Below are 13288 nucleotides of genomic sequence, written 5' to 3' on the forward strand. Positions count from 1 at the left end.
CCCTGGCCCAAAGAAAGTGTAAAATAAAGGCAAAGTATTAGAAGGGAATGTACAGTGGAGGGGCTGGATTTTGAGAAGCGAACTCTGTTTTGCTAGAACTACGTCAGTAGAAATGTAGATAAAGTCCTCTCGGGGTTTTTACTTTTAAGCTTTAAAGTTTTCCACCCTGAAAACCCAGTTTGACTGGTGTTCAGTGAGCACTGTCCAAACATGAATGCAGATGGATCCTAATGCATTTCTTCCCGTGTATTAAGAGGCTGTGTAGATGCAGCTTAGTCTGTTCAAAGCAGGGGTAAGTAAACCAAGATTTGTGGAGATCCTGTTGTAAAATGCCCTGAGGTATTTTTTTTTTTTAACCAGGGGACCTTCTTCTGAAGTTCTTACCAACTTCTTCCAAGAAAAATATTAAATACAAGTTCTTAGGCAATTTGCTTTAGCCTCTGGGCACAATTGAGTCCCTTGGGGAAAAGGGTGGGTAGGCAAGTGAACACTATCACCTTTAACTCTCCTCACATCTCTGTGTGTTAAAGCAGGCAGATGGAAACTAATTTCAGCTATCTGCGAGTATTATAATATTTCCCAAATACACATATTTAATGGAATGGCTCTCCTTAAGAAAAGACTGATGTAAGAAATTAAATCCATGTAGCTAGTGCAGGAAGCAAGCCGTCTAGCAGCCTGGATTTCAAAGAGTCTATGGGTAATTTGATACACTGTTCATATTCCAAGCTCCTGTGACAAGCAGCTGCTAATTCTAAAAAATATTCACTAAGAGTGGGCTAATTTGTGTATCACTGAAGCACTGGTCCTTTTTGCTGTCACTGCATATTTTAAATTTGCAAGGGAAAAGGATATTCAGTCTTTTGTTATTTGTTAAAAAGAAACTGACAGCTACACTTCTTAACTGAGAGTGATTTTGTTCATATCTACCAGTATCCTTGAGAGTGCCGAAGGCATTTGAGAAGGTGCCACTGCTCTGTCATTATGTTTTATCTGCCTTTACTACCTCTCCAGGGATTTTTCCCCCCCCCCCCCAGTTTTAGGTGTGGGGGTTTTGTTTGGTTTTTTTTTGGTTGTTGTTGTTGTTAGTTTTTTTTTTATTTTTTTCTTTTTTTTTTTTTTATGAGCTTTACTAGAGAGGTTTAATGCTCCTCTTCATTTACAGTCTTTTATGTGATTATGCAGGATTTGTGGTATCATATCAGAAGAAGCTGCTGTAGATTGATGGGACCCCATCAACCACCCTGCCCACTCAATATTATAAAAATTTGTGTCGTCAGTAGTCATGACGTTTTGTAGGAAGTTGCCCATTTATGGATACTAGAGCAAATGATATCATCACAATAGGTGGTTCCTGTCTAAATAGGATCATTTGTGAAATGAGATTACAGGCATTTATCTGGGAAACAGGAGACAGAGGCACCTGCTTTATGTAATTGATATCCTGGGGAATTATTGTGTACAATAATCAAGAAAAATCTTCATTTCTAATTCTATTATGTGGGAAAAGAACCTTTCTTTTTTCTGCCTGCATAAAACAAACCCCACTTCCACATGGAATAAGCTCCAGACCATGTTTTCTATTATGCTTGAATATATGGGACATGCATTGCAATCCTATGCTTGCCACACTGCTGCAGTATACTTGTTTTGCAGAGCTCTGTAGCAGGCTAGTCAAAGCTGTGACTAACCAGACCCTTGGATACATACTCTAATCTCTGGCCTTTATTTTTACAATGAATTTGACTTGCTCATTGATTGTATATTTTTTCTGATTTATGAGAAGCTTCATGCTCTGTGTTTGGCTGCTGACTGCAATACAGCAATATTCTTTGATACGGTAAGTCAAAGATGACTCATTTCTTACTCTTGTGCCTTCAATTTATACTTTCTACAACACCATCTCATCAGGTAGAAAATGATGTGTTAATTAATGTTGAAGTAGTTAATTTTCAACAGATGCTAGTCCCTTCCCTCTCCTGAGCACTTTGCACCATGTTTTTTTTCCTACTCATGAAAGCAATAGGTTTGAACTGTCTTTAAGTAAAATGCTTTTGCTGTGATATTTTTAATAATATTGCCATCATTTTACCATTGCCATTATCATTTAATAAAGAAGAAAATAGATCACATGCAGAGATTTGGAACTTAACATGTGATGCTAGATTACGATAAGTTCAGTTCAATATTAACCTTTATTACAGTGAACACAATTGAAAAGGCAAAATCTTTTCAGGGCTTTATACTTCAGATAAAGGGTTTCAGTTTTTATTTGAGTATTAATACAGTTGGATACATTCAGCTACGAGAGCCCTTATTTCATGTGAAAGCAGTGGAGAGAAAATGCCTTACAGAAAGACAGTTTTCTTTGTAATGCAGCGTGCAGAGGATTCAGTAGTACTCCTTATCAAGTGCACTACATGAGATAAGAGCAAAAAACCCCATATATTTGCTGCACAGTGATGAGAGCCTTTACATTATAGAAATGTTGCTAACAAAAAATGCCATTGAACAGAAAGATTCTTTAATGAGCTTTAAAAAGTGCTGTGATCACACACACAGTATGCACTCTTTTTGATACCTAGTATTAATAGTACAGCGAGGGTTAAGATTTGATATAAGATTTTTTTTTTTTTGAGAAACCTACCTTTAAGCAGAGGTCTGGAGGATCACTAGGTTACTGGGTCTTCAGTAAAATTCATGCAGTCCTGGTTTTAGAACTGGCAAGTTTGCAGCAATTGAATAGGGTTCAAATGCCTTGAAATGTTTCAATATGGGAAGTATTCTCTGTATGTATTTTTCTCCTTCTCATGCTGTAAACTTTTCAGCAGTAGAGGTTTGGGGTGTTCCTTTTTCCATGAGTATTAGCCCTTCTAGTTTTGGATATGCTTTAAAAAAAAAATCAATAAATTTCTATTTTCCAGTATAGATTTCTGATGTGCAGGTAAAATAGCTTGCTCTTTAAAAGTTTATGCAGGAGTAAAGCCACAAAGGAAAAAAAAAAAAAGAGATCTGTATAAAATAAGAACAAAGGTTCAGACTGGCTGTTATCAATTCACAAGTTGCAATTGCTGTTGCTTTTTCACTGCTGTGGAGAAGTTTGAACGTTTTATTTCTGTAGTATCAACATGATTATTTTACAGGCATGCATTAATATCAGTTCCTGCATTTGATCACAATTAGTTCATGGATCCATATCTGTCATGTTTCCCTGTCATTTGAGACAGACTACATCCTTTCTATTTAGCAACAAGTGACCAACATGATCATGTAGTTCCCAGTACAGTGCACTTTAAAAGGTATCTTCTGAAATGTGGAAACACTCAAACAATATTTTTGCTAGGTATACAAAATCCGTGTGTTTAGCAAAGTTGGTGACTACTGGCATCATTTTTTTTAACAAAACATGCTATTTTAAAATACTAGCAGGCAGGTGAAGGTGCTTCAACACATGAGCAGATGAAACAGCAGTACTGAGCCTGATATTACTGTTTACTTTTTTTAAGAAAAAACACAGAATAAAGACTATTTTGTTGAAAGAGTTACATAATGAGATTTACTTAATATATTTCACAGAAGTGTTTTACTGTAAAGGCTTCTTAAAGTGATCTAGAACAATGAAAACATTTTCACAGATTTCCTTTGTGTATATTAAGCGAAAGCTAAAGGAAAGAGGCAGATAATGAGTAGAGGCCAAATTGTATGCGCTGTATTTCAAGCATACAACTGTATGTAGCTTGGCTGATCAAATCTCAGATATTGACTGGTTTTCAGGTTGCATCTTTTGGGGAACAAAGATAAAAAAAAAAATTGTGTATCCACTGCTTTTATTAGCCCACCTGCTATTTTGAAATTTTATTTTCCAAAAAACCAAAAATGCATTAATAATTTTTTATCAGTTTTCCATCTAGTATAATTCCCACTAAAGGAAAGTAGCTGCTTGTCATAAATAATAAAATAATCTAAAAATAATAGAAAAGATAATCAACGTAGTTGGAGCAATAAGCATACTGAAGGGCACATAAATAAAAGCAACCCTTCTGTTATGTTTAAAACAGTATATGCAGTTCTTAAAAGAATATACAGAAGGAGAAATGACCATAGCACAGAGCCTACAATGTTTCCCTTGTGCTTTATCTAATAAGTTTTTAAATTATATGTGGAGGAGTCATAGAACTCTGTAGCATAGATTACGTCATGTTAGTTATGCTCCACAAATCTTGCTTATTATTTCTGGCATTCTATTATTGTCAACGTGTTAGAAATCTCAGTCATATTTTTCTGAAAACTTTTTGATCTATATACTTAGGATTTTTCCTCTTAGATATTTAATTTTTGCTCTTGGCTTTGTCATTGCAATAAATTTATGTAGATAATAATTTGGTTCTGGTTTCAAGGAGAAAAGCTTGGGTTTATGCTGGAGTTTATCAAGGAAAATCACAAATAACTGGACTTCTGTGCATTCAAGTTTCATTAGTTTAGTACAAATGAGACCAGATAGATGTCTCTAATGTGAATATATAGGAAGTTAAGTCTGAACACAAACTAAAGAATATGGGATCCACATTGCTATAAAAAATAAAATGCCAATACATTCTTCTAGAGTAGTAAGGGAAATTACCTGGCTTTTTTCACTAATTTAAAAAAAAAAAGTTCTGTTCAGTGATAAGCTTTTACTATAGCACAAGGTCCATAAGTGCCAGCTTCATTTTCTTTGGATACAACAGGCGTTTCATTTTTTCTCTTTATATATATACTTTAGGAATTCTGCCCAAGAACAGTGAAAAAGTCTGGAGTACATGCAAAACCACACATCCTTGACTGGAGACCCCATGGCTAAATTAAATTGAATTCCTTTTAGTTTCTCCTTATGTAATATAAAATATTCATACCTGCAACAATGAAATATTTGCATAGATTGGTGCAATAAAAATTGTATCTGTGGTAGGATTTAATTGTTTTTGACAGATACGCTTGCAAAATTGATAATAAAGCCTGAAGATTTCACATAACAGTATGAATGCCAGCAAAGTAGTTCTGCACAGCAAGCTATTAATTCCTCTTAGCAGTACATTACTAAAGTACAAATAGGGTAACAAGTCTGTTACTGTCAGACAACCCGCACGGTAGAGCATTCAGTGATATAGAGAGAAAACTGCATAGTAATTCATAGATTTCTTTTACTGAAGGAAAGTGAAACTGCATCTTAGTTGCCATTAACATATTCAGAGATATGGCAGAGAAATCATAAATGCTACTGCAGCTTTTGTGGTAGCAATAGTTACTTGCAGTATTAAAGTCAAAGATTTCAAGGTGACCATTGCCCATCAAACTAAAAGAGAAAGAGATCCAAAGCAGAAAAATTATTTAGGAATCATATGTTTCCATGATGTCTGAGAAAAGGCATTCTTTGTCACTAGGTTCAAGTTTTAGCTGATCTGTGTAGTAATCTGTTGTTTGTCCTCCCAGTTCTAAGCACTCAATCTGACATTGGATGCAAGAGCAACATCCTTTAAATTTTTCAGTTCATTTTCTAGGCAATCTACCATCATCAAATCCTTGGTTTCTATGACTTGAACACACTTCTGCTGAAGCTGATGGCAAAACACTTGCTGGCTTAACTGGGATCATGATAAGGGCAACGCACCATTTAATAACAGAGACCAGAAAATATCAGGCTGCTCTTTGCTTGTCAGATCCAGGTGCTATTCCTGCGGGCAGAAATCTCACAGCAGTTCACAAAGAGGAAGAGCCTTCCAGACTTCGTGTACTCTACCCACAGAGAGAGGAGGGGCAAGGGCAGGCCAGGCATGTCAAGATAAAATATTCCAGCAGCACGGCACAAATGACAGCATGGCGAGCACGTGGCTTAGGGCAGCCAGGTGCTGTGTGCCCCAGGCTGCGCTGTCTGCCTGCATGTAGCACCACGCAGCGCCTGCTGCCAGCACCCCTTTGGGGTCCTGCACCTGAAATGCCAGGACCTGAAAGGAAAGCAGGTGTTGGTGATCAGATGTTCCTTTAGCACACAGTCACAGTCACACTCCCTCGCTGTGGCTGCTCCTCTCTATGTGATGACAACGAAACCCAAATGGAGGTATTTCATCTCCTACAGAAATTTTGCTGCGGGGTTGGAGGGGGAAGTGAGTTTGGCATTGCTTTGAGGAGTGGGCCTAGTTCAGATGTTCTTGTTTTTAATCTATCAGGCACCTAAAAGGTACTTATTCTTAGAAAGCTTTTCTTTGTGCTGGCTCTCCTAGAGAAAATGAATGGGTTAAACTCCCCCAAAACCTCATATCCCTCACCATTCAGATCACCTGCATAGCTAGGAGAGGGCACAGAACTCAGGAGCTGTTGTATACATTTCTGCAGAAATGAATTTTTAATCCCTTTTTTTTCCATGCGTTTTTGGTCCTATAAATTTTATTAATGGCTCTTTAAGTGGGGTGTTGTCTTCTGAACAATTATTTTTGCATCTGATTTATTTCCCTTCCCTCTGTCCTACTGCTGATAGAAGTAACAGGCAAGAGCTAAAAGAAATTAAAAGCATATTTTTTCTGTTCACCCTGTGTGTTTGACAGCATTTTGTATCTATTCAGCCTCATTGTTTCCTCAGTGCAATCATTTGGCTTCTTCCCATTTGTGCAGCCATAATAGAAGCTGAAAGGAAAAAACATCTTCAACCAAGAGGAATAATACTTTAGTGTCATAAAGATTGGCAGGCTAAATAGCTGAATCTCATAGGGAGTCTTGATTTTATTGATTATATGTAGTCAATGGAATCTTTCTCATAAATATGTAGTCTGCATACATTTTCATAGACTTAGTTAAAGCTTAAATTATACCTTACGATTAGACAATTAATTTGGGCTATTGCTCTTAAGTGCTGTCTAAGCATTTATCCCTCCATATTTTAACCATACTGCCACATATTGAAGTTGTGGTACCATTTCATTATTCCTTCAGCCTATTCATTCACATCCTGCCACAGACACTTGTTCCTTCCCACTCTGCGCCCAAAGTGTGCCTGGTTGTGCTGACTTGGCTTTTTCTGTGGCCACACTCCAAACCATGGCTTTAACAAGACATTCTTTTACAAAACATGCAGAGACAAGCTGAACAAGGCTTTTTATAAATTATATTCTTTTTTTTTTTTTTTTCTGTGTGCATGCAGTTCCATTTTAAAGCACACCAAATGATAGCTAGGTTGATGTACAAAAAAAATCTGGAACTCGGAGTAAGACTAGCTTCCAAAAGGAATGTCTTAAGTCAGCTACATCCAAAGAAATAGAAAAAAGCTTGTTGAGTTTTCCTGTTCTAAATGTTAGGTCCATTCTAGCAGAAAACAAGTATGAACTAAATGCTTTCTAATATGGGAAATTCTCTTTCCTGGGACTCTGCATGGCAACACAGCCTTTAGTGTTTGGTGTCCTTTGAAGCTGGTTGTAGTACTACTTTGATGGATCACTTATGTGCCTGTTATGCAGTTGGTGCCTGCTTCTTATCAGTCCCATGCATCCCAGACAGAATTCCCTAGATTTCCTATTAGACACTTACTGCTTTGAATTAAACCCCTTGTGTCTGATATGAGCATGGGGCTTTATGAATACATTTATGCTTCAGTAAGCAAGAACAGATATATATTCACAACAATGTAATCTTGAGATTCACTTCTGATTTCCCTTGTTCTCCTAGGATCTCATGTCTTGTGTACCTGTTCTCACTCAGGAAGGTTGTAATGTGCGAGCAGGAACAGGCATCTGTGTGCATTCATGTGCACACAGACATATACACATATGTGCACAGAGACACACACACATGCTCTTGCAGTAAGAGAGCCAGAAAAAGCAGTGTGTGCCCCCCTGAGATATGCCAGATAGCACAGGTCACAAGAGCCAGGAAGGACCCTGAAGACCTCCTGGTGCCTTTCCTCACTCAGCTCATTGTCCTGCTCCAGGGCCACACATGCACTGCAATCAGTGCCCAAGCTTGGAGCACTAGTGACAGACAGAGTCTGGTCCAAATTCTGGTTCTAACACATTTAAATGTGGGTACACGATTTTCAGTTAAGCCTTTTCAACAACTGAGTACATTATAAATAACAAAAACAGCAAAATATGGATTTTGCACTAATGATGATTGTATAGTGACGGGATTCTGAAGTTAATAAGACTGTTGACTAACAATTCTAAAAATTTTCACTCTTAATTTATACATGAACAGTTAACAGCATCTCCCAAACTCTCACGCAGGGCTGCAATTTACCTGGCTTCAGTCTTCATTGTTTCATGCAATGCCACTGCTTTGCAAGCCAGGCCCCTGGGCGATCAATACATGTTTTTTTCAGAAAAGTAGAAAAATAATAATTTTGACTTTTTTTGACAGATGAATCCCTTTGATTCAAATATTTTTATTTCACTTATGTGATCATGCTATTAGCAGTGATAATAAAATTATAAATTACGCAGGTATTTGGGGGTAAAAAAAGAGCAGGACAAGTGTTTTAGGCACCTCAGTGAAGGGTGAAGATGTGACTATGCTGAAAACATTTTTGGTTGTTAATAGGTGATACAGTTTTCTTATAAGTCATTCCTCTGTAAAGTATGGGTGGCAATATTTTGCCAGGTAGCAGGAGGCTGTGTTCTCTGAGATAAAGGTGCAGAAGTTGCCCCTTTGATATATTTGGGAAGCATGACTGACATTAACGTGTAGAAATTACAGCTGATGGTGTTCATATATGTTTCTTTCTATGCTAAGGAAGAGGAGATCATCCTCACAGAAGGGTCGATATTTCCATTGATTCTCTTCTGTCAATATGCTGAGACTCTGAAGAGGTCCAGTGAAAATGACTGCATGCAGAAATCAGGGTAGGCACTTAGGGAACCTGGCCACTAATATTCTCACTTTCAAAACTTGTCTTCAACTGTATTTTCCATTTCTTTAGATTTAAAACATAAAATTACAACAGTAGTCAAGTGTGGGCAGACTTAAAGACCTAATAGAGAATGCGGATTTGCATTAGCTTTCAAAAGTTAAGGTTATGAAATTAAAAATATATTGAAGACATACACTGCAGCTGCTGAGATTTGGCTTCAGACTATTGTAAGGAAGGTCTTGAAAGTGCAACTCTAACACATTCTACACTTAATTTCATTTTACTTTTGAAGCATTGAGAAAGCCAGCTAGCCTGCATGTGCCATACTACATTTGCATGAGAGAAAAAGAGGACAAGTCCTATACACAAGTAGCACACAGCCCTGGAAATTTACTCAAATATTTAAAACTCTATTTCCAAAGATTTTGTTTTAAAGCTAATGTAATGGCACAATTTCTGTTTTACTGATTTCAGTTCTGAATTCTATTAACAGCTCAATATGAGTTGATCAACTGCTATGTCTTTTTCCTTTAACGATGCCAGTTTTATGAATACAATATGAATCTTTTTCTCCCTAACCCCTAAGGGTGAAGTAATATAATTTTTTGCTTTCTAGAGTATTCACTCATGTTAAATGGTCTTAACAAGTCACTTTAACTGTCTGTGTTCAAATGGGTTACTCTGAAATCAAGAGAGGCCACATTTGAATTTCCAGGCAGTGTGCCATTAAGAATCCAATTAGGGGTAGTCAGTTGGTTATGAAAAGATGATATTTTAACAGAATTTCAGGCTGGAGGACTGCACAGTTTTTAGTCATGTGTGTATGGCACCTGTGCCCCTGCTCCATGGGAAGTCAGACAGAGCTGATATGGTTGAAATGTTTTCAAAGACGTTGAAATATTTTCAAAGACATTGAAATCTGTGAACAGATCAAGACCGTATTGTATATTGAATAATAGACATTCCTCCATATAAAATAATTTAAATTAATATTTTTATCCTTAAATTTAAGTGGTCTTATTCACACAGCTGTGATGTGTCATGAACAGAAAAATAACAATTGAGAACAGGATTCTGAACTACAGTTTCCAACACAGAAGGGGACAGTGTGATTACTGTGCAAGCAGCTGTCCCCTTTGAATGAAGGACACTTCTATAGAGAAATTGTATGGGATAAGAGAGGAATAAAATAACAATATGCCCAAGTAAAGGGAAATAGGGATCTACCAAATGTTTCCTAAACCTAAAAAATCAATAGACTCAGACATCCAACTGAATATTTTACAGATTGGTTTCAAAATTAAGTTTGCGTGATTTTCATTTGTTTTTAGCAAAAGTATATGGGTCATCTCATTCAAATTAATGAAATACTTATTAGTGGACAAAACTGGATGTAAACTCACCCTGACATCCACCTAGAAGTCATAAATGTGGTTCTTTCTACTCAACCCATTGCTAGTTAAAGTTAAACTGACTTGTGAGAAGTATCTATTAAAAAATATATTCATGAGGCTATGGAGTAAATTAAGATGTCAAGAGAACCTGTTAGCTTTTTTTCAAAAGTTCAAAACTAGGGTCCACACAACATTAATGAGAATGCTCAGTGAAAGTTTTAAAATACATTCTCCAAATCTGACTTGGTTTTCCTCACATATTTTATGCATTAAAAGAAACCTGGACAAATCAGAATTATAGCAATCTTGCATCAGCTGGAGACTTTTTCTGAGGACTTTTTAATAGCTTTCTTTTCTCTCAGTTAGAACAAGAATAAAACAAAAAGTGATGTTTCATTAGTAATGGTAACATTAAACAAAGATCTAAGTATATTAAAAGAACAAAAGACAGGTCTAATGTGGGTAGTAAGATATAAGCAGCATATGCTTTTGAGGAAGGAAAAAAGTGTAAGCTCCTTGCCCAAGAACTTAGCATAAATCTGAACTGAGAGTTCAAAGATCTTTATTTTTAGCAAGACAATGTTGATTCATGTGGGTTAATAAGAACATGTTTATATAACATCTCGTAGAATGGGAGATCTGGTCTGTTGAAGGAATCAGTGATTTGGTGTTTATATGAAGCAGACTATCTCTTGAATCACTAAGGCACAAGTTTAAATTATTCCAAGTTTACCCCTCTGTAACTAAACCTTATTCTGGAGAGTTGATTTGATTTCCCTGACTTAGTTTGAACTAGATGGCTTATTCGCATAAAACGGCCTGTTTGCCATGTGCTCTGCTCAGGCAGTCTTTCTTTCACTTGCCACTGATGTATGGCAGGAGTTAAACGTGTCTCTTGCAATACTGTAATAAGTTGTCTATGCAAAATGTTGGAATCCATTTCTCTCTATGGTATGAAAATTTTGCTAGACAACCTCAAGCAGATGAAGGCTTTCCCTGCTTTCAGCCTGTAGCAAGAGAAAGGAGCAGCACTGAGTTATTTAATAATTTTTTGGAATATTGTTGCTATAAAAAACTGCTAAACATTCATCTGTTAACCTGTAATGTTAGCCATAAATACAAACCTTTACAACTGTGGCTTACGTCTATATTTACTCAAAGCAGTGCTTTTTATTTCATTAACAAAATATCTGATGTGATGATTTAATATCTGGAAAGAGTGTGTATTTCTGATTTCAGTCCTTGTGATGGGGTTGACCTTGGTCAACTTCCAGACCACACCTCTCATTCCATTCCTTCAGCAGGATGAGATAGGAAATAGTTTATAGAATGAGATAAAACAGGAATTTACCATTTACCACTTACCAATTATCATCATGGGCAAAACAGACTCAGCCCAGGGAAATTAACTTATTGTATTGCTAATTTAAAATTGGATAGTGAGAAGCAACAAAAAATGAAAATAACTCCTTTCCCCTGCCCTCTCCTTCCCAGGCTCAACTTTATTCCTTTATACCTGACTCCTTGGCCTTTGCCACCCAAAGCTGTGGGGAATAGGGGCAGGAGTCCATCCATAAAAACTCCTCTCTGCAGCTCCTCAATGCACATCTTTCCTGATGTGTCCTTCCATGGGTCCTTCATGACCAGCTTGCCTATGTGTGGGTTCTTCACAGGCTGCACTGTGGCTGCTGCACCACAGCCCTCTCCATGGACTGCTGGGGAATTCCTGCTTTGGTGCCTGGAGCCCCTCGTCCTCTCTGCTCTCACCTTCATGACCACAGGGTTGGTTTGGGGGTTTTTTGAAGTTCCAACTCACAAACCTTTTCCTCACCACCATTTGTGCAACGTTTTTGCCCTTCCTTACACACACGGTCCCTGAGACACGCCCTGCGGTGGGTGGTTGGATCCGGTTGGAACCGGCTGTGCCCGGCTTTAACCAGCTGGAACCGGCTGTGTGCGGCTGGAACCGGCTGTGCCCGGCTGTGGCAGCCCCAGCTCCCCTCACGGAGCCGCTGCTGCTGCCAGGCCTGGGCACCCGCAGCCTGTACGGTGCTTTTTTCCTTGGAATGTTTAAAAAAGGAAGTTTGTAATTTATCTGATTGTGTATGGAGCTGTAGTTTAAAAAGCCATGGCTCATAAGAATGGGATGCAGGTAGGGTGTGTAGGGGAATCACCAGAAAATTAAATTATGTAAGCTTTTGGACAGCGGCATCCTACCTTTTCTCATGAGAAGGATGGAATGTAGGGCAGACCTACCTAAAAAATTGACACTTTGATCTGAAATTTAAATATTGTCCAAAATTTCTTCTGTTTAAAACCTAATCTATTGTATTCTGTCTCTTTTGGAGACTGTATTACACTTATTTTTAAAAGTGTCAATGAAAATTTCTAAGGGAAAAACCTCAGTTTCTTGTGAAGTATTCCAAAATAACTATATTCAGATAAATTTAATAGTGCTTCAGTTAATGTAAATGCTTTCTTAAGTATTATTTTAGAGAAAAGTCCTCAAGTTTGACAGTGTGAATCAACTATTTCAAAACCATTTAAATGTAGGATAAAATATATTTGTACAAGCAATAAGGTTCACACCTTCTTTTTGTCCATCTTGGATATGATCCAACCCATGAGCGGTTGTACGGCATGCAGCACCGCAGAAATCAGAGCAAATGGGCAGCAGAGCAGCCTGTGTGTCCCTGTGCCCTCACCTCAGCCCACCAGGAGGGGATGGGATTTTTCCCCTAGTGCTAAGAGGGGGGAGCAGCCCCTGTTGCTCGTGGGGAGCACCTCTCAGGCTGGGAGAAATGCCTCACTGGCAGAGAGCCCGTGTGACTGCCTGCCTGCAATGAAAATTTCTAAGGGAAAAACCTCAGTTTCTTGTGAAGTATTCCAAAATAACTATATTCAGATAAATTTAATAGTGCTTCAGTTAATGTAAATGCTTTCTTAAGTATTATTTTAGAGAAAAGTCCTCAAGTTTGACAGTGTGAATCAACTATTTCAAAACCATTTAAATGTAGGATAA

The 13288-nt window shown here is 37.6% G+C and overlaps 1 protein-coding gene across 27 annotated transcripts in view; it reads left to right on the forward strand.

Annotated features, from left to right (window-relative positions):
* The window catches only part of DLGAP2 (DLG associated protein 2), a 459301-nt gene that overhangs the window by 139134 nt on the left and 306879 nt on the right, over nucleotides 1–13288 (forward strand). For 5 of the 27 annotated variants that reach the window (XM_064412092.1, XM_064412096.1, XM_064412100.1 and 2 more), the window contains exon 1: nucleotides 1413–1840. The exons of 21 other annotated variants lie outside the window; for them this stretch is intronic. The gene's annotated coding sequence lies outside the window, so the exon portion shown is untranslated. Of the gene's footprint in view, nucleotides 1–1410; nucleotides 1841–13288 lie in introns of those variants that run through there. One more of the 27 variants, XM_064412083.1, reaches the window with a different exon arrangement.

The sequence above is a fragment of the Passer domesticus genome, chromosome 3, assembly GCF_036417665.1.
Source record: "Passer domesticus isolate bPasDom1 chromosome 3, bPasDom1.hap1, whole genome shotgun sequence".
In the NCBI taxonomy this organism is placed as follows: domain Eukaryota; kingdom Metazoa; phylum Chordata; class Aves; order Passeriformes; family Passeridae; genus Passer; species Passer domesticus.